Source organism: Lepisma saccharinum, chromosome 20, assembly GCF_977018435.1.
Source record: "Lepisma saccharinum chromosome 20, izLepSacc3.1, whole genome shotgun sequence".
In the NCBI taxonomy this organism is placed as follows: domain Eukaryota; kingdom Metazoa; phylum Arthropoda; class Insecta; order Zygentoma; family Lepismatidae; genus Lepisma; species Lepisma saccharinum.
In genome coordinates, this window is record NC_139248.1 from 48,294,015 (window position 1) to 48,315,303 (window position 21,289).

The window sequence follows — 21,289 nt, forward strand, 5'->3', positions numbered from 1 at the left end:
AGTCGGAAGATCTGTTCATTAGGATTGCCAGTAAACGAAGGGGTTGGAGCGCGCGGCAACATTACCCGCACTCGTACTTGTAAATCAAAGCAGCAAATTCCATCGAACGAAGGGAACAGCTTTCGTCCGTTGTGCGGAATGCTCCACTCTAGATCTCATGATAGACTTTACAAATGACGGAAAACCTATATTTGATGGGAGGACCCAACAATCGTTTATCACTTCTAGGTTCAGTTTATCATTTGGTAGATATCAGCATATCAGCCGTTTTTGTATAATTGGCAGCGTATTGAAGAAATTCTATATAATTTACTGCATTTACTGTGGCGAGTAGGTTCGGATCCCACTTTTAACTGTAGGTCCAGTCCCAATTAGCCTTACTGTGCATAAGACTTAAAAGAAACACCAACACCAACTCATTGTGCAGTCAATATTTACAATTCTACCCATACTATTAATAACTCTAAACAATGTGATCCAAAGAGTATCAAGCATGACAGATTTAGTGCGTTTACTTACTAACATACTCATAATGAAAAGGCAATAGAAAATGTTGAGGGCTTAATTTGCAAATTGTTGTGTAATTTTGTAAACAATTTCTTATCTTCTATTTGTCAAGAAAGGGCCTTGTCATGTGCATTCACATTCACTGTATTGTTTCATGATGTAATCTACGTATATTATATCTGATTCTGAGATAACAATAACATTAAATACTGGTTTACCATTGACTATTAGCCTACCATTTTACCATTGACCACAGGTATTTTTATATACTGTTGCAGCAATTTTAAAGCAAATCTCGGTTAATAATATGAATACTAATATTAACCATAATTTTCACAAGTTTTGATTGTTACAGTTTCCAAGCATCGGAGTGGTATCGGTGGGAATCGATTAGAATATCGGTATAGATATCGGTTCAAAGTGGTATCGGCTCAACCCTAATAAATCGCCTATGTGCTGTAACATCCGTATTAATTTTAATAAGCAAATCAAATCTTTATTATACTCAAATTGAAGAAACCAGTCATCTGAAAGTTATGGAGTCACATAGAAAGCTCTGTCTGAAAGATAGAGTCTGCTAAAAGTTCTGACAATTTCTAGTAATGATAATGTACATTATCTTCGTAAGGAATCATATGATATATTTTACCATACTGCATAACATATACCCGATTAAGACGTTCACAGTCAAACTGTTTTATATTTGCGCATTCCAAGAACACGTGTTCACATTACTTGCAAACTTCCAGAACGTCTGATTGCCATAACTTGAGATATCAAACTGGTTTGAAGATGAAATTGGGCGTGAAGAAGGCTTCGTGTTGTGGAAATGGTTGCTGGCAAAAGATGATGGAGAAATTGCCGCAGACGCTTAGCTCCATCTGACAGATGGAAGTTACAGCTGGTTCACTTGGTTCAATCTCATCAAACGATGAATCCGGCGAAGAGGAAGGACTCCATTAATTGTGTCACAGAATGATCACGTGACAGCTGGAAAAAGATCCCCGAACCCAGTAGACTCCCAACTGCGAGCTGCGTGGCTCAAGATGATGTGTGTGACTTTTATCTGCCTGCCAGCTTGAGCAGTTTGGGTATTCTTGCCTCATTGTGGCACAAACCCAATATTATTCTCAAATACATCTTTACTCTAACGTCTAAATACTTCATTACTTAAGGCCTTCTCAATGGCGTAGTGGTAAGGTCGTTGCCTTGTAATCAAGAGGCCCTGGGATCCATACCCGGTGGAGACACATAGTGGTTCAAGTTCTACTTTAACTGTAGTGACAACCTCGACTAGCATGTATGTAGCACAAAGTAGACTTAAAAATAAACTCTAATTGGTATAATGTTTAAATTGCATATGTATTAGTTTGCTGTAGTGATTAATTAAAGCAGGGAACTTCTGAATGAGACATCTTGTGTTACTGACATGCACGTAGATCGTAAAATGTTGCAAAAGGAGAAACATAATAAACTATTAGATATTTTGTCATATGTTCATTATCTGAACTCTTAGTGAAATATTGACATATTTCTTAGAGTGTATCGACCCTTGAAAGCACTGGTGTACATAAAAGAAGGGTTTAACCGTCCAAATCTCCCCATTTCTTTAGTAAACATTTTGCATTAATTACATAATCAAACGAACAATTAACTATATCCGTATATTTATTAGAAAAATTTTGAAAATTATTGGTATGGCCTATTTGTAATGGATGGTCACATATTCTTCAGTTACAATAATGTTATTTTCTTCGCAACCTAAGCATGTTTCATAATTTGTTATGAGTATCAAAAAGTGAAAATTCAGATGTACGTATCTTGATAGACTTATTATCCAAAGTTGAAAAAATATAAATGAATGCACTCCTACAATAAACATAATGAATAATTATAATGTTGTTAATTAAAGGTGCACGTTGATAAATGCACTGAGATTGTTTAAAAATAAATATATTATTGATTATTTTAAACTATTAAATGAAAATAATCTAATATATAAAAATGGATGTATGCGTGTGTGTTTTTTCCGGCATAACTCTCGCACGCCTGGAGCGATTTCAACCAAATTTGGTAGGCGTATCACTTCCAATTTCGAAGGAAATACTGGAGGGTAAGACACCCCTGGCACCCCTAGGGGTGGGGTGGGAGGGAGTAGCATGTAAAAATAATGGAAAACGACCAATATTAGTGTAGAATAATAGTTTTCGGGGTCGCTAAGATAAATAGTGACACTCCGAATTCCGTTCAACTCCAAGTTCATCACCTATCGGGATGGGGGTGAGATGGGGTGAAAAATAAAATGTCAAAAAATGACCTAGATTGGTGTCGAATCCATAGTTTTCGGAGTCTCTAAGCTAATTGGTGGCATTCACGATGACCAAACATGGTACACATATGACTTACAATCTGGAAAGAAATTCTGTGCGGGTAAGACACCACAGTTTTCGTGGTCGCTAAGATTAATAGTGACATTCCCAATGCCGTTCAACTCCAAGACACCCCTGGCACCCGTAGGGGTGGGGGTGGGAAGAGGGTGACATGTAAAACGACCGATATTAGTGTGGAATCCATAGTTTTCGGGGCCACTAAAATGAATAGTGGCACTCCCAATGCCGTTCAACTCCAAGATACCCCTGGCTTCCCTAAGGTTGGGGGTGGGAAGGGAATGACATGTAAAAATAATCGAAAACGACCGATATTAGTGTGGAATCCATAGTTTTCGGGATCGCTAAGATGAATAGTGACACTCCCAATGCAGTTCAACTCCGTTCATTTTACACTTTAGTTAGAATTTATTATTTTCCTGTCTATTAGAAGATTGAGATAAATAAATACCCGGGCATCGCCGGGCAATCAGCTAGTAATATAACAATTAGTAACCCTTTTATAAATATAATCGTTTTCATCAAGCAATAATTGTTACCATTATTAACGGTCTATAACTATTAAAATTTTACTATTCTGTGGCTCTTGAAAGTTGAACCCCTAAAATAATTTCTCTATAATAATAATAATAATAATAATAACAACTTTATTTAGCGGTCGAGGTTCAGCCATAGACTGCTCTACCACTTAACCCCTGTCATGAGCTACATAAAATAGCAATATATACGTATAATATAATAATATATGATTACAGATGGAAGGAATGTCTAAAACTAAATAATTTCACATGTACCTACAATTACAGCTATATTCATAGTATTAGTAGTCATTAAATAATACAAATGTAAAGTATTAATGAAAATGACTAGTGAACGGATTTTAAGGTGCAAAATTATGGTCAGGAAAGGGGAAAAAAAGTTCTGAAAATGTTGATAAGAAGGTGCAAGAAAATAATATAATTTATGGTAAACATGCTATAATACCGGGTGTACAAAAAAGAATGTCCTAGTTTTGAACCTCTGTTATTTCATACTTATTTGGCGTACAACAATGATATATATATATATTAAACGAAAGAGTAAAACTCACAGTTTTTTTGGTTCACAAATGTTCAGTGTGTGATCCTTTTGTGACCTGGCACACATCCAAACGATAAGACAGCTCTTCCCACACTCTAACAAGCATGTCTGTAGTGATTGAGGTTGCAGCTGTTCGTATTCGCCGTCGCAATTCTGGTACATCATTTGGAAGCATATACAGCATCTTTAATAAAAACCCACAAAAAAAAAATCACAAGGGGTTAGATCAGGTGACCTGGGGAGCCATGACAAGCAAGCCCTGTCATTCTTTCCAGTACGACCAATCCAGCGGTCGGAGACCACACCATTTAACCATTCCCGCACACAAGTGTGCCAGTGAAGGGGAGCACCATCTTGTTGCCAGATAAAGTTCTCTGGTTCAGCTGCTAGAAGTTGTGGGAAAGGCCATTCTTGAAGCATATCCAGGTAGGTGGTTACCCCTGTCACAGTTTCTTCCGCGAAGAAGAACGGCCCATACACTTGACTTCGAGACACTGCACAGAACACATTTAGTTTAGGAACTCCGCACGGAAAGCACGCTGTACAGATATCACTGATTCACATTTCGCAAAGTTCAGAAAACAGAAGGACTTCTGCTCGGGGCTCGCCATCTCGCCTATTCTATTCCTTTGCTACGTCTGGAAAACGGAGAACTAATGAACACCAACAAAATTTCAAACATTCAAGTCATGAATGAACACTGAATGAACACTGTTCACGTATTCTACAAGAAGTTATAACAATTTAAAACTAGGACATTCTTTTTTGTACACACTTATAGACACGATACCATTTTATAGCTCTCGTTCTGCTCTACAAAATGAGACTATAGGATTTTATGTAGCTGCTCAAGAAGAGTGAAAATCGTTTATTTTTCTGTTGAATTTTTTAAACAAAACATAAAAGATAAGGAAGGAAAAAGGTGCTGAAGCATCAGAGAGGGTGTAAAAAGGGGATAAATGCGCTAATCTCACTCAACCTCTCGTCACCAATTAGATTTCGAAGGTTTGTCGCAAGCAACCGTTGATGGGGATATGGACATTTCAATAACACAAAGCGTATAAAGTTCGTAAAATAAAATTTTGTATGTTTCAATCATTGCAAGCAGCTGCTGAAGGTCTATATCTTAAATCGTCTACTTTACCATATTGATAGAGCACTTATTTCGGGAGAAATGAGATAAGGTCAGATGGTGTTTTACTGTTTAGTGAGCTAAACAAATAAGAGTAGGAGGAGAAGGGTAGGTGGCTGAGGGATGCGCCAGCACTTACCTCTGCTTCCTGGCGGCGGCACTGGCTGCTACTATCAATGATCCACCAACTAATTACAACTGAATTAAGCCCTGGTGACAGGGCACCCTTCGCTTAAATAGTAGCCAGTTCCGCTGTACTTTGCAACCTCCGTTTCCTGTGGAATTCTCCTCTACAAGTCGGAGCATTCCAGGAGACGGAGGAAACCGGACGAGAAGTACACCAGGAAGCAAACGTTCTGCACCCGCATCCCTAGCCATCTACAATATTTTGGCTTCCATTCTGCCTCATAGTGTGCCATGACTATAAACTGTCCAAATCACAACAGTATAGGAAGAGTATAAAGATTGTAGCTTTTCATGCTTCAGAAAAGTGGCACTAACTTAATAAAGTAGGCATCAAATAAGCAAAAACACCCTTGAATAGAAATTGTATTAATGATACCATTTTCTCTTCCATGATGAAATATCTTACTTTTCTTGTTCAAAGACTGGAATTCAGAACTTAGGGCTATAAATGAGGAGGATGTGAGGAAAAATCATACACTTATAGGAACAAAAATATTTTCACTACAAATCCACCTCCACTACGAGACAAATATATTGACATAAAATCAATGAATATGTGTAGTTGGAACTCTTGCTCTTGGCATTTTGGTTAGAGAAGTGACTGCTGAAGATTATAATTTCATTTCAGAATATATTATGCTCTGAATATTGATCAGAATTGGATCAGTAGTTTTATGAGGTGTGCTTCAAAGATTGATTCTTCTGCACGGAATCAAATTTTGTCACTTTGACGGTACCGCAGAAATTATTTTCTAACATCACAAATAATAATTAATTAGCATGTAGGCCTAGGCGTGCGAAGAATGAAATTTGCCCAAGAGTGCTGATTTTTGCATCGTATGCAAAAATGTTTACTTGATTGGATTTGTATTAAGATCCACTATATACACAGAAGCTAACTGGGACGAGACCTACAGCTTATAGTGGAATCCGATCCACCGGGGATCGAACCCGGGACCCCTTAATTTCAAGGCAGCAGTATTGCTGATAGACAACCAGGGCGGGGAGGTCCAATTTTAATAGTTCAAATTCTTAACATTTAAGAATTAGTTACTTTGTGTACTCTTTGATTTCTTAACGTCCTATTTCTCCCTCTTGAATATTTGCAACGACAAGGATAGATATAACGATGAAAACAATGAGAGAACATCGATAACACTCATACCAGTCGGTACTCGAATGAGGAACTAACAAACAGAAAAGAACATTGACGGCTCTTTAGATGTTGAACGCTGTCCTACTTTTAAAAAAAAAATAAAGTAAAATAAAATATAATTTTACACATCTGTTAGATTTATTCAGGAATATAGCAATACGATTTATGGAGACTAATAATGTACACGTTTAGCTGCATATGCCAACAATTAAAGCACAATCTCACAGTCACTGAATACGTCGTCCACCTACGAGGCAGGTAACGGATTTCGTAGCAGTAGCAAGTTTGGCTGGCACTCATGATTGGCCCATTACGTAGTATCAAATGGTAGCCACTGCTATCAAGTCAGGGATATCTGCATATACCCCCCCTCTCCTTGACTTTAGATCACATAGTATTAAAAGTAACTTTGCGATCTAACTGAACTAGAAAATGTACGTAAACATTGTACTTGCCTCAATGGAATTTTAATAATGGAAAATGTAAACTTAAACTTTTTAAGTTTTCGGTCAAAATGCGTCTACCGTACTACAAAATACTTGGGCGCTACAGGGAGGGCTGAGGCCGGTTTTGTGGGGGGGGGGGGGTTCACCCCCCCTAGCCCCCATGTAGCTCCGTCCCTGGTAGTACTTGACATTCGTATCCTATCTCCAGTAAGGCAACCAGTTGATTCTTCTCCCTCTCAGACTCACATGCTGCAACCAACAAACCTTTATGTCTGTCTTCTTCAAATTTACGTACTGCACTTCTTCTTAACATGTGGGTAAGGTACGGTTGCATATGTGTGATTCCGCATACAAATCCTTTTGCTTCGTATTCGCTGGGGTTGTTCTACGAAACATGGTGCGGAATCAAGATTGAGTGGCAGCAGGGATCAAGTTAATATGTAAAGCTCGCCTAAGTGTTTGACAAGTGGGATTACCTCGAGCGACGTAAACAATAAAGCAAATGATCACAAGCGTATGCACATCCTTGCGTTAAGACGTGAGTTGTGTATGGGACGGTTGGATCTGTTTCCACTCGATATTTTGTTATTGTAGGACGCTTAAGAACAGCGGTAACAAAACTGATACTGAGTTAGCTATTATAACATACCTCCGTAGCAGGTACTCTTCATGCTAAAAGAAATGTTAACAATATTCAAGTAAATTCAATTTAAATTCAAAGTTGACATAGTTAATACAGGGTGGCCCAAAAGTAGGTATACAGTATATATCACTGTCGGTCTGGCATTGTTGTTTGTGAGTTCATTATCCTTTTCCGGTATCTTGATACTATATGAATGATGGCTGATAATTTAAAAGTACACAGTCGTAGTACTACCATAACTTGTTGTTTGTTCATTAATTGTTGAGAATAAAGTCACTGGTACTGTATACCTACTTTTGGGCCACCCTGTGTATTGTCAATCAATTATAAGTTTACCGTCAAGGTTGCATTTAATGGGAACCAAATACTCATTAATTTATTATACAACAATATGATGATGGTTTGTGAATTATTTTACTTCGCTTTTCTGTCACTTTTGGCTAATCGCAAAGATGAGAATGAGAGATGATAAGATGAAATGGATGAAGGGACAATCACAAACACGAATGGACGCACAGAGGATTATACTGGCTGCGAGTCTAGACGCCAGACCCTCGCTAGTCTGCAAAATACAGTCACAGTTGAGTTAACCTTAATTTATTAGTGTCGTTATTATTATTTCTAGTTGTAAACCTCAGCTCAGAATACAAGAATATATGTAACTGTAAAGCATGTTCAAATTAATTAGAATAGTCACTTCAGTGGCGAACTGTAGACCTGTTTCGAATCCAGAGATCCCAGGAATGAATCTTTTTTATGGCACCAGAGCATGATTGTGCTTGTACATTTATCACTTTCAGAAGTTTATATAATTTCTATGTTCTATGCACTTACTCTTGACTTTGAGTATGACTATAATTATTTAATTTTTTGGAATATTAATTATTTCAATTGTTAAGAGCCAAAGCGGCTAGTAAACAACATTAATTAATAAGGAACAACGAAAACATTCACATTTACAACTCGAAACGTGAGCAAAATTTGTTGTACATGCAAGCGTAATTACACTTATTAACATATGCTCCGTATGACGAATGTTTGTTTGTACGCTCTCTTTAAACTTGACATCAGGCTTCAGAGGCATTTGAAATAAGTAATGAGCACTTGTTGAGCACGAGCCACTGATTAGGTGTCAGGCAACTTACTTGGCTTACACTACAGCGTTCAATAGCCTTAATCTTTTATTCAAACTAAAATACATACACATTGCATCATAATTAGGCATACGCAGGGTGTTAAATAATGGTTTAGTTGGGAGTACAGTGAGCCACATCTAGTTCTATCAAATGTAAGACTGAACGATTCCTCGACCCTCTATATGTCATAAAAACTTCAGCTCATTGTTTCATTTTTAAAAATTATGATAAAAGCCTTTGCATTGTTATAATATATACAGGTTGACTGATAATTAGATGTATTCCCTGAAAGGGGTTAAAATAGAGACAATTTGCAATAAATTTGACCATATGATACCCCGTGCGAAAATTAGTTGTTTTCTAGATAATCGAATTTCAATTGTTTTTTTTAAAAAATGACAATTTTCCACATAAAAACATGAATTGAGAGGAAACTGCTTATTGTATGGAACTTATTTTAGCGTTTTCTGATAGCTAACAAATAAGTGGTTCGTTGAAAAAAAAGTTTTTCCCAAATAACAATCACATGTAAGTAACGGGTGGGTCTAAACTTACAAGTGATGATAAAAAAATGCACTCTTAGTTTACTTGGCAACGTATTAATAACAGAAATGGTATGACATGAAGCGTACAAATTATTTAAATTACTTCCTTGTGTCATCAGCTATCCAACAAGGTACAAATGTTGCTAACATTCACATTTGTGTACAAGAAATAATACTTCATTCATTTTCATGTGAATGGAATCAATGAACAATACAATTAAAGAATAGGCTATTACACGTCTTGCTCAAAGTGGGCACCTCCGTTACGAATATATATACATAATTAACTGCTTGTGGAGATTTCAGTGTCTCTCAGACTTGCTACGGAGAGCAAGTGGACAAGGCACACTTTCATTTAAATGAAACGTACGAGCAGTTGACAGCTTATGACGTCATTCTGGTGATCACTTCTACAAACACAACATCTGGGGGCACGCCATACTTACAAAATCTGGATATTCGCTTGCAAGATCAATAAACATGCATTATTTAAATGAATATATTCCGAATATGACCATCCATACTGCGTGTTTGAGAGGCAGACACGATCACTCGAGAAGACTTTCCCTTCTTAGTTGATTACTTGTCCAAAACTGCCGAATTGCATTAGTCCTTAAGCACGTACATGTCATACGAGAAGGAATGCTACATCTCACAATAAAAGCTATGGTTTTTCATCTCCCTAATTGAATCATGGCGAATGTCCTTCCGTCCAGTCTGCGCGACGGAGGAGATCCGATCCCAAGGACGACATATTCCATGCTCTCAATACCAGGGATGATCGCAGTCTGTTTCCTGCTGCCAACAACCCCCTAACACCGAAAGACGGGGGAGAACCGTGGGTAAGACAGATAAGGGTGGATCTCCATACATATTCACAAGCAGGCTTCGTCACCGTGGGATCGGGAGGCAGAAAACACGCGTACTTGCTTTTGGGAGAGAGACGATCCAATAATGGAATCGGCGTTCCTTTTCGAACGCCACAATGGGGCGCTATGTATAGAAATATATACCCTTCACGCCACCATAAATAGCGAAAATAACTATCACGATAAGATTGTTTTACTCAACGTGGGCACTGGACTATTTTTCACAGCTGCTAGTGGATTAAATTTCTTATGATCATCGGCTGAACACAGTATTAGTTGAAACGGATCTTGCAATATTGTTTTGTAATATTTTTATAATCACATAGATCTTTTCAGTGTCGAAGTATGGACAATATATTTAGGGTGATCTGGAAAAGGCACAATAGTCACAAACTGTTATTTTCTGTTCCTTTCCTCTGATTCAACTAAGTGTAATTTTATATTGGGTGTGTGGAAATGTCCTATACAGTGATGATCCAACATGAATATCGTGTCAGTAATGTTAGCTATAAAAATAAACATAAATAACTGTCTGCTCAAAAATTGCAGTTTTTGACATAAATGCTTTTACCTTAACAGCACAGAATTAACGTTGGTTTGGTTTGATTTGGTGTTTTAAGTCCACATTGTGCACAGTAAGGCTAATCGGGACTGAACCTACAGTTTATAGTGGGATCCGAAGCACTATGTACCTCTAACCGGTATCGAACCCGGGACCCCTAGATTACAAGGCAACGACGAAACGTTGGTTCTTGCAGGTAATGCAGGTAACTGAATCCTTTATTTCAGAAACACCACACTCACGTGTGTTGAGAGAATAAATTTTATCTTAATGTATCTATTGTTTATATATAGATAGTACTTGGACATCTGAATCTGAGTAAAACTAAAATTCGCTGATGTTGATCCACAGGAGTTTTCTGAAATAAACGATTCGATAACGATAAGTGAAAGTGGAAGTAGCGATAAGTTAACTTCCCCTACACAGATAGAGGATAATGAATATCCAGAGGATTATGACAGTCACAATTTACATGTCTTTTCCCTGACTTCTTGCTGCGGTAGCCATTAGATTGTGGAGACAGAACGAGTTATCAATTGGTACTCTTAAAATATAGATATTGCAAATGCTGTGTTGAATAGACAGCTGATTTGGCTATTGAAAGTGTGAAGAAATGGTTTGCATGTGGGGACGTGAGATCTATTACCGAAGGAATTGGCATTAAAATAAATTCCATAACTTAAACCTATTGTTCTTCTTCATCCCCTTAGGCCTCATAGCGTCGAGGTTAAACCTGTTGTGAAAATCGTTATTTACAAAACGATTAAGAATTAAATAAATTCAATTAGTATGGGAAAGAACAACGTGCACGTTTGGTCTGCAAATGGACGGCATTCCTCGTTCCGTATCTCCCGATGACAAGAAGCTGTCTTAACTTGACTTCGAATCGGACACAGTGAAACACACATCTTCATTTTCGGCAAGGGCTGAACCCTCCGCTTCCGATTTTAATTTTCTCAGACCGAGTTTCAACCTTCCCAACGATTTGTCATCCATGTTGGGAGATGGTGACAGTGTTTTACCAAATGCTTTTCGCTTTTTGATAAGCGCGGAACTTTTACACTGTTTCTGAGGAAGTTTTTAGACCTTCCTTACCATTTATAATGTATTGTGATTGTCCTGTGCAGGACCCTTTACAACTTGCATTTTTATCCTTTCTCAAGGGACTCATTACACCCTTCTTTATTTTTTTTTTTTAAAAAAAGTTATTGATAAGGGGATATTAAGGATTTTTGATAAGGGGGTATTTGCTCGCATATTTAGAAGGGTGCAAAATGACCATACTTGCCGAAGCACACAGAAGTTTCAAATCAATCCATTAATTCATCTGTATAAAGTGGCGGCGAATAGGGGGGCAATGGGGGGGCAGTTGTTCCCCCATTTTTTCCACATTTGCCCTCGCACTATACTAAACCTTATATACCGAGGGAAAGTAAACTGTCCTTGCCCCCTCCCCCCGGTTTTGGCACTATGCCCCTCCTACTTTTGGATCCCAACAGTGTCTGTATAGAATCAACACAGTCACCTCACATTTAAATTCCAGAAAAGAAAAGCAAGAACTTTAGAAAAAGAAAACCAAGTTTCTTTACCTCTTTCCCTTTCTACAACTAGCAGTGGGTGAGACATTGCCATCGAGACGTTGCGTGTGATTTCAATATTGGCAGCATTCACGCCAAGTGGACGTTACACCGCAAGAAAAATGGAAACAATTCGTTTGATAAACGACCAATGTTTTAACGACATGCTACCTCAAATGCCAGCCTTTCTCATAAACGTATCCAGTAAGATAAGATTGTCGGATTGATCGTAGACCTGAACTTCCTGAAAAATGTTGGTTCAATGAACTATTGCTTGTATTGTTTTTCATGCAGACGCTTATAGAAATATGGTTTTGGCTGTGTGTAACAGAGTCATTCTTTTGTTCTGATTCATTGTCGTACGCGACATAAATATTGTATCGTTTCATACATTATCGGAAACATTTGAAGAACCTTGAGAATGTTGTGAGTAAAATATTGATTTAGGTTTTTTTATATATTTGTATGATCTTGTCATTTTTACTGTCTCCTGAGAGACGAACTTCCAGAAAAACTACTTTATTTTTTAATACTGTAATGAAGCAATGTAATCTGGCACGTCACACCACTACGTAATGTCTAGAGTTCGAATACTGGGTGTGGCATGAATGTGTCTCTCTGCTTGACCTGTCATCTTATTCATCAGTTCATCATACATTTTCGTCGTCGCAATTAACCTAGGGAGATCGAGAATCAACGTAGAAAGAGAAATAGACCACCATTGTCATCTACCCTTAATCCTCTTCGTGACTGTTTTCTCAGTGCTCTCTTTCACCGTTTTTCAGAACTTTATCACTTAGTTTTTCACTTGCATCATTCTCCATGAGCGGATATATCGATCCAATTTCCATAAAACTGTGTGCAATTTAATCCAATAAACATGAAAACAGACTTGGGGTGTAAGGGTTGACCCTTCCCGAAGACACCCAAATGCTAATGTCCCCTCCAGATAGTACACCCTGTACTGGTTTTTGCAGACTAGCGAGGCTCTTGTGCCTGAACTCACGGCCAGTATAATCCTCAGTGGAGCTTGTGTTTGTTGCAGTCCAGTTGTGTTTTCATCTTTTCACATTCATTCTCATCTTCACGATGAGCCAAAAGTGGGAAGAAAACTAAGTAAAATAAACCAAACAATCAATAAATCAATGAAAACAGACTTAGCATCCGAAACACAGAAACGTTAAACATAAAAACTCGGGTCATATTCAGCGAACTCCATTTATTCTACTCATTGTAGTCCAATTGTTGCATTACAGTATTATTGCTATGCGATTGTAGAAGAGCGAATCATCAGGACAAATAGTAGATCAAATGGCAGAATTCGTGGAGAAGCTACTAGGATTCTCAAGTATTAATTAATCGTATAATGACACTGGAAGATTCGGTGTAAGAAGTTATCACTTCCAGCAGTCAGTCAGCAGTCTTCAGCCGAAACATGCAGCGTCATTTGTGTAAGTAGTGTACTTGTCTGACTTTCAAGTCAAAGGACCTGCAGTTTGTCAGTGATAATGAAGGATACGCACGTTAACTAAAAATACATTAATTATTAGCACGTACAACCACGAGCAGTCGTCCCAATCAATTAGCTGATCCTATCTAGCATTAAGTCCTCCTTACGAAACACATTCGGGAGAGGTATCTTTATGGGATACATTTGGAATCAGTGATACTGACGTTAAGGTGGGAGATCTTCGATTGTTATCGTACATTATTTTATATATAGACCAATAATAAAGTTTTCGTTACACGAGACACGAAACTGCGTCAGTAAATAATCATTTCGTTTGTTGCAGTATCACAGGAAGAGAACATCGTACTGCAATGTTCAAGCATCAAGATATTTTTCAAGAATTTGAATTTTGAATTTGAACTTAAAATTTTGGGTGCGGCAGCACTTAGGCTATTTTGCACCCGTCACATTATACAGGGGCCAGCCCCTTATCATTATAAATGACAACTGTAACGTTGCATAACTAAAAAACTTAAAATCTTTTGACTTCTGTTAAAAGCTGAGGCTCTAAACGGGCACTCAGCACACACAAGGACAAAAAACTGGACAACACACAGAACATTATACTGGCCATAGTGCCAGTCGCCAGAGCCTCGTTAGTCTACAGTCCAGGGTGTACTACGTGGAAGTGAGGTTGACTTTTGGGCGCCTACGTGGAAGGTACACCTTACACCCCAAGACATTTTTCATTAATAATGTCTAATCACAATAATAAGTTAGAAAAAATAACTCGCATTTTCACAACTACCAATATTCTCGTATTTCTTCATCACTTTGAAAATTATTTCTCGAAGATAACTACTATTCTACAAGAAAGCAATTCAAAACTTAAGTACTCAACTACCCAACGACAGTTACAATATTGGAGGGACAGAATACTTAAGAATTGTTGTTATAATGGAAGGTAAGGGCGTGGTGTAGTGGTTAGAGTTCTCGATTGGGCTACTAGCTGTCCCAGGTTCGATCCTGCTCGCGAAGTGTTCTCTTTTTTTTTAATTCTCCTTATATTAATGAAGAGTATGGTGACATTATTTGTAATAGCAGAGTAAAGTGGTTACATTGTTCAGCATTTGGAATTTATAAAAAAATTTAAAAAAATAATTGACACACGTTGAAAGGGATATTTTTATGTATAAGATCGTGAATTATGATACTCTAACGATAATTGTGTACTGCTTCAAAGACATTGACAAATATGAATGAAATAACTATTTATATTTGTGGCAATTCAGGACATACTAATTTTACCCATTTTCCCACTCGAGTTCAATGCAAAGATACCTCCGCAAATATCGAATGAACAGTTTGTATTCGCCGATTCGTTCTACGCGTACATTCGCTTTTTTTTTTGTTACAAGCAAGTATTCTTTGCACCTTACATGTAGGAGGAGAGTTGCATGATCTACATTTCACGCTGGGCAGCCCCTTCTACATGCTCTCAGGAGCGAAAGCTTGTAGGGTAGTGGTTTCCGTTAAGGATTGTCAACCTGATAGTCGTAGCTTCAAACTCCTCCGGTGGCAGAAAATTTTCGAAAGTTTTAGACATATCTCATTGTGTTCATTGTCCACTCCGTTGAAACGGAATGATTCAGTTTGGAATTAACGATGGGTGGAGGGGAAATATTAAATTACAAAATCTCCATTTCAACGAACCTAGAAGTGGAGAAAAATAGGATAATTCTTGTAAAAATTAAAATTACCCTCATGTTTTTAGTAGTATAATCGCAGGTAAAGTCAAATATCTTACGTGGAAGATTTTATCTTGCTCTGTACACAGCCAAAAGGCATTTCGCAACGATCTAATATTCTCCAATACATTTCAAAATGTTATTGAATGTTTCATGTCGATAATTTGATCAATGCATCAATTCTTGACGCCGAGACGATATTTTTTGCAAGTACCTCTTCTCTCCTCTCGTCTCCAGTTCTTTCTGTTCTTCAATTATCCTTCTCGTTCTTCTTTCCCCCTCCTTCTCCTCTGCTTTTATCTCATATCGCCTTCCCTACATTCCTCATCTCGTCTCCATCCCACTCTTCTCCACTACTCTCATCTCCTCTCCTGTCTTCGATTTCCGACTCCACTGCATTCGTCTTTTCGTTGTTCTCTTTTTCTCTCTTTTACTCTACTCTCCACTCCCCTCTTCTCGTCTCCTCCCTTCCTCTTCTCTCCTCTCGTTTAAATCCTCTCTTCTCTTCTTTGCTCCATTTTCCTCAACTCTCATCAAAACTTTTTTCTTTTCTTCTCACTACTTCTCCTCTCCTCGTCTATTCTCTCTTTCTTCTCACCTCTACTTTTCCTCTTCTTCTCTCGCTGTCTCTTTCTCCTCTCCTTTGTCACCTTTGTTTCCTCTCATCTCTTTTCCTTTCTGTGGACTCATTAGCGATGAAATAGAAAACCTAATTTTTTTCTTTCAGAAAGAATTTTGTCATTTACGATATAATAGTGATATTTTTATAATTTTATACAATAATACTTGTTTTTTTTCGCGTATTTCATAAATATCTATTGTGCATGTGGCAACCCTGAAATTGAGCCTAACTCTACACGCAACCCACCAATGACTTGCGTGAATTGGGATGCCTAGTTTAAAATGTCGTTTTCCTAAGACTTTTGAGAGACACTGTACGTCCCCTTCTTTTACTAATCGTTTCATCCAAGTGTTTTTCAATCAGTCAGTCGGTGTGGCGTCATTCTGGTACGCGGGAGACCCAAGTTTGATTTTCGGAATGGATGATCTCTTTGGTGCTCACTCAGTTTTCAATCAATGGGTTCCTTGGTCAGGAGTGGACAGAGGCGACCGAGTATGGTGCTGATCACATCCCCTATTCATGCTTGCGGTGCAACAGCCAGGGTAGTAGAGCTCAGTGTTCCCTAAACGCACTCCTTCCCCTTTTTTCATGTGCAGCACACTTTAGCTGTGTAAATCTCAAAGTTTGTTAAAGTTTCTTTTGTGTTCGTGTTTTTGTTATTTTACGTTGTCGACGAGGATGAGCGATGATTAGATGAAATCGATGAAGGGACACTCACAAAGAACACCCATACCCAGGCCGGGACCCGAACCCGGGAACATCGGAGGTGAAATCTGAAAGTCTAGCACTTCGCGTGCTAGTCGGCTCATAGTTTCTTTTAAGGCTAGTTGGGACTGGACCTACTGCTTAAAGTGAGTTCCGATTCACCAATGTGCCTCCTCCTGCGATCGAACCCAGAACCCCTGGGTTGCAATTCGACAACGTCACCAATACACCATCTGAGAGGCCAGTCATCTAAATCTCCTCGATTCAATTATCGAATCTAGTAATATTACATAAATTAGTTCATGCGAAGTTAATTATTAATCTCTTTGTCGTAACTTGTCCTGATTATAACCCTCTGAGCAGTTGATTCCCACAACCTGCCTTCCTTGATGCAGCTTTCGCATCCACAGCTTTGACATTAACTTTTCAATTATTCCACTTTGAATATATTGAAATATATTGTTTTTGTGATTACTAAAACTTTTCAGGAAGGTCATAAATTTATTTCATAATTCCCTCTGTGACTCAACTGCATATATGTTATTGTTACAATTATAATATTGTGACGTGAATTTGTAACGATGCACCTGGTCATCGTGTGTGATTTGCATTATTGAGTTAGAGCCAGACAATCTAATTTACACTGTGCATTCACAATTTAATAACCGTCAGTAACACACGCTTCACTTACTTTTGCAGGCGACAGGACAGAATTATGGGGTGTTCCGGACATGACAAAGAGCTGATTTGTCGTCTCCATGTTCTCGCAAGGCTTATCTCAGGTAAGGCCTCTCTTTTTTCTTACCCGCGGCCTCTTTGTAGCATTTTATGGGTGACAATGCTCGTGCCCTGAAACAGGTTTGCACGCATCCTTGGTATTCGCAAACGCCAAAAAAGATACTTTTCTGCAAGTGTTGACACTTGGGGGCAGCAGTGCAGCATTCCTCCGGGGGCGGCGTTGGCAGGTGTTTGGACTCCTCGGCTTCCATCCTCAGCCTGCACTTGTGACAGCAATGAAGTAAAGTGTTGCTGGAATGGGCTGGACTGCCTTTAAGTGTCGATGAATTTTTTGTCATGAATGCCTCGTTGACGTATATGTTGGAATATAGTTCCTGCAACAATAGGAATCCAGTTTCAGTCTGAAATGTTTGTACAGCATGAACATCTACATTTCTATAGGTTCTTAGAACTTTATTTGGAGTACCTAAGCTGCGAGATTGCACATAGGATATGTATATAACTAACATTATAAACATTTCACTAACAAAGTCAAATGTTTATAGTTCAATTTCTGTAAGAAATAAACACATTTAGTGATTTATATCGCATCATGAACGCTTTGGAGCATTTGGAAATGCATGGACAATCAATAGAACTAGCAAGAAGGAAAGACGTGATATTTTATGCATTCGCTTTTCCGATGAAGATTAAATTTCTTAAGAATTTATATATTATGCACGTTTATGTTGCCTAACTAACCATATCTTAGCACAGGGGAAGCGCATTGCGATAGTATAGTCAACATTAGGTGAGGGTCACAGATAGAGATAGTGCTTATAAACCTAAAATGCTTTGGGCTCTGTTTTCGTACGCGCGCAGGTTCGAGTCCTCTTGGGGAAGCTAACGACTTTTCTGCTGAGATTTCGGCTTGTGTGTGGGACAGGTGGCCACCCACCGTCTTGAGGAAATTGGGGAGCTACGAATGAGTAGAGTAAGCCACTCATAGAAACCTACTACAACGACTGGGGGTTCGTCGTTCTGACCACACGTCACCCCGTAACTGGTTGGATGATCTCCCACCTTTGCTGAGGCCGGCAGTCGGTAGGCAAGCCCTGGCCCTCAAGGGCTGTTGTGCCACGGGTTATATATTTATATGTATATACATGCACGCACACACACACACACACACTAGTGTTGCCCACGAGACGAGACTTTGGCCTGTCTCGTCTCGTGGAAATGCTGTGAAATGCTGTCTCGTCTCGAAAATATTCGTTTGTTCTCGGGACACACGATCAATCTCGTCTCGTCTCGAATTTTTAAAAGCCTGTCCCTTCTCGTCCCGTGGGCAACACTAACACACACACACACATCTAGGATAGAATATAGCTACGTATGAAGGTGTTTGAGGGAGAGGACGAGCCGTGAGTGTGAGGACGTGTGAGGGTGAGGTGAATGTCGGGTAGGTAAGGCGAGGGAAGTTCATTGAAAATGAACACCTTTGGTCCTTGTGCATTTGTGCACATCGACGCAGTGCGCAGGGGCAAACTAGATTAGTCGAGAGAGGCTGTTACCATCTCATAATCACAGCGTTGTTTTGTGCATATTTCTACCTACCTACTTCCCCTTCGACTAGTCCACCCTAGCCAGGCAAGTCTTCCGTGGTCGAACAGTGCAGAGTCAGATTTGATTTTACTACCTTGACTGTTTTTTTTTTTTAAAGAAATAATGAGTAGTGAAATTAACATAATATTTATATCCATAAATATGCATTTGTCTCCTGTATGACGTAAAAGATTCAAGTAACATTTTTATTATCCATTTTCCAATTGCCGAAGACACTGCATCAATACCGAACATTGAACCAAAGAGTAATCACAAAAAAATATAGTTCAAGCCATGATGCTGACCTATAAGTCTCCTGAGCCACATTGATTTTTTTAAGGCTTCTTCTCACAGCAATTTAAAATTCGGTACGAACATTTCTCCACTGTTTTAGTGCTAATAATTTACTAACATGATCTGAAGAAAAAAAGGAACACAATTGTATTGCGTGTGCCATTTTATATTTACTTTTTATCTCTTCATTTTGTGTTTGTCGTTCCGCCAGCGTGAAAAAAGAAGGGGTAAAACACATTGAAACCCCCCAATAAAATGTAGGTTCCGCACATTTTTACTGCTGTTGCGTGCGAGCGCCCCCTTCCGTCATTGGCTGCCGGACGCGAAAAAAGGAGAAAGAAAGCGGATCACGTGCTGCAGCCGAGTATTGGACAGGACACAAGGGAGCGAAGCGTAACAAGGAAGCCATTTGTCGCGGTGCGATTGTCCATTGTCTCCCCGCGGTTCAAGGTCAGACACAGGAAACGAACAAACTCAATTCGTGACGTGACGGACGGACAGGTGGGTGGGAAGGGCTGAGGTCACGTCAACCAATCTCACGTCACATAAGTTCCCCGTACAGTCCAATGAAAAGTAATTCCATCATAGATTTAGCAATTGCGGCTGCTTGTCTGTTGTACATTGTTGCGTCAATCCATTTCTGTTGCAAAATGAATTGCAACAATAAACCAACTGGCTGTCGAGCAGTTGCGGATTCAAAAATGGGACTTTTGAGGGGCGAGTTTCACTCGGAAGTCCATTCCAAGCAATATTTACATAGTTTCAGTGACGACGACGATTAAGGGGGCGTGGGGTTCAGTGGCCCCCTCCACTTTTTGCCACTTAGGAAAGTAAACTATCCTTGCCTCCCCAGCCCCCCGTTTTGGAACCTTGCTCTCCTAGTTTTGAAACCCAATCGCCGCCACTGTATAGTTTTTACTATATATATATATATATATATATATATATATATATATATATATATATATATATATATATCACTACTCAGTGCTCTACAGCGATTAACGTCCAAAGGGTGAAAATAGGGATACTGGGTTCGAATTGGGGATAAGTAAAGGATATTTATTATTTTCTTCCATCATTGTTATAACTTTCCATTGTCTTGATAAACCTACCCATATAAAGATACGACGAAAAGTGGGGGAATTAAGAAACAAGGACCTTTTCTCTTGAATCATGTAGTTCCTATTTGTTGAGGAAAATTCAAAAATATCCAAAAATCATTAGGGTTGTTATTTACTTAATTTTCATATTAAATGTAGATTATTAACAGTAGATTAATTACAGATTGCGCCATGAAGGCATATAGGGGGTGTGGAGTTAGGGCTCCACACTTCCTTGATCACGACCGAAGGTGGGGGCGATGTGATCAGCACCACGCCCCTGGCCGCCTTTACCTACAAGAGTTTCCTCCAGGTACCCACTTTATACGACACTGGGTGGACGCCGGAGCCGCTTGAACAGGTGGAAATGATCCCAGTTCTCAACCGCCGGGGATCGAACCCGGTTCTCTCTCATGGTAGATAATCATAATAATTGACATTCGGCTTTTCAATATTTACGAAATATCTGTAATAACCATCTACAATGTTTTAAACAAATAAAATAAAGGATAGCTTAGATTAAATGTAATAGGTATAGCCTAGCCTATTCAAGAACCTAGTCCAGACATTTGGAGCGAACACCCACATCTCCCACCCCGTAGATCCGCTACTGCTGTCAAGAGGATACTCGAGCGACAAGGTCCTGAAGACAACAGTGGAAGGAATTTTTGACTACGGATGTTTTTCTTGCAAGCTTGGTCGGGATTAATTAAAAGCAGTCTCGTTACAGTTGGGTATTTCAGAGTTATTTACGTTGCAATTACTGCCATTGCTTCTCACGTGAAAAAATAGACATGTAGTGAGACTGTGCGACATCCG

The 21,289-nt window shown here is 38.9% G+C and overlaps 1 long non-coding RNA gene across 1 annotated transcript in view; it reads left to right on the forward strand.

Annotated features, from left to right (window-relative positions):
• LOC146003610 (uncharacterized) overlaps positions 1-21,289 on the forward strand; it is a 353,221-nt gene that overhangs the window by 89,598 nt on the left and 242,334 nt on the right. The window contains exon 2 of the long non-coding RNA XR_014443837.1: positions 17,451-17,533. This is a non-coding gene — a long non-coding RNA (uncharacterized LOC146003610). The remainder of the gene's footprint in view (positions 1-17,450; positions 17,534-21,289) is intronic.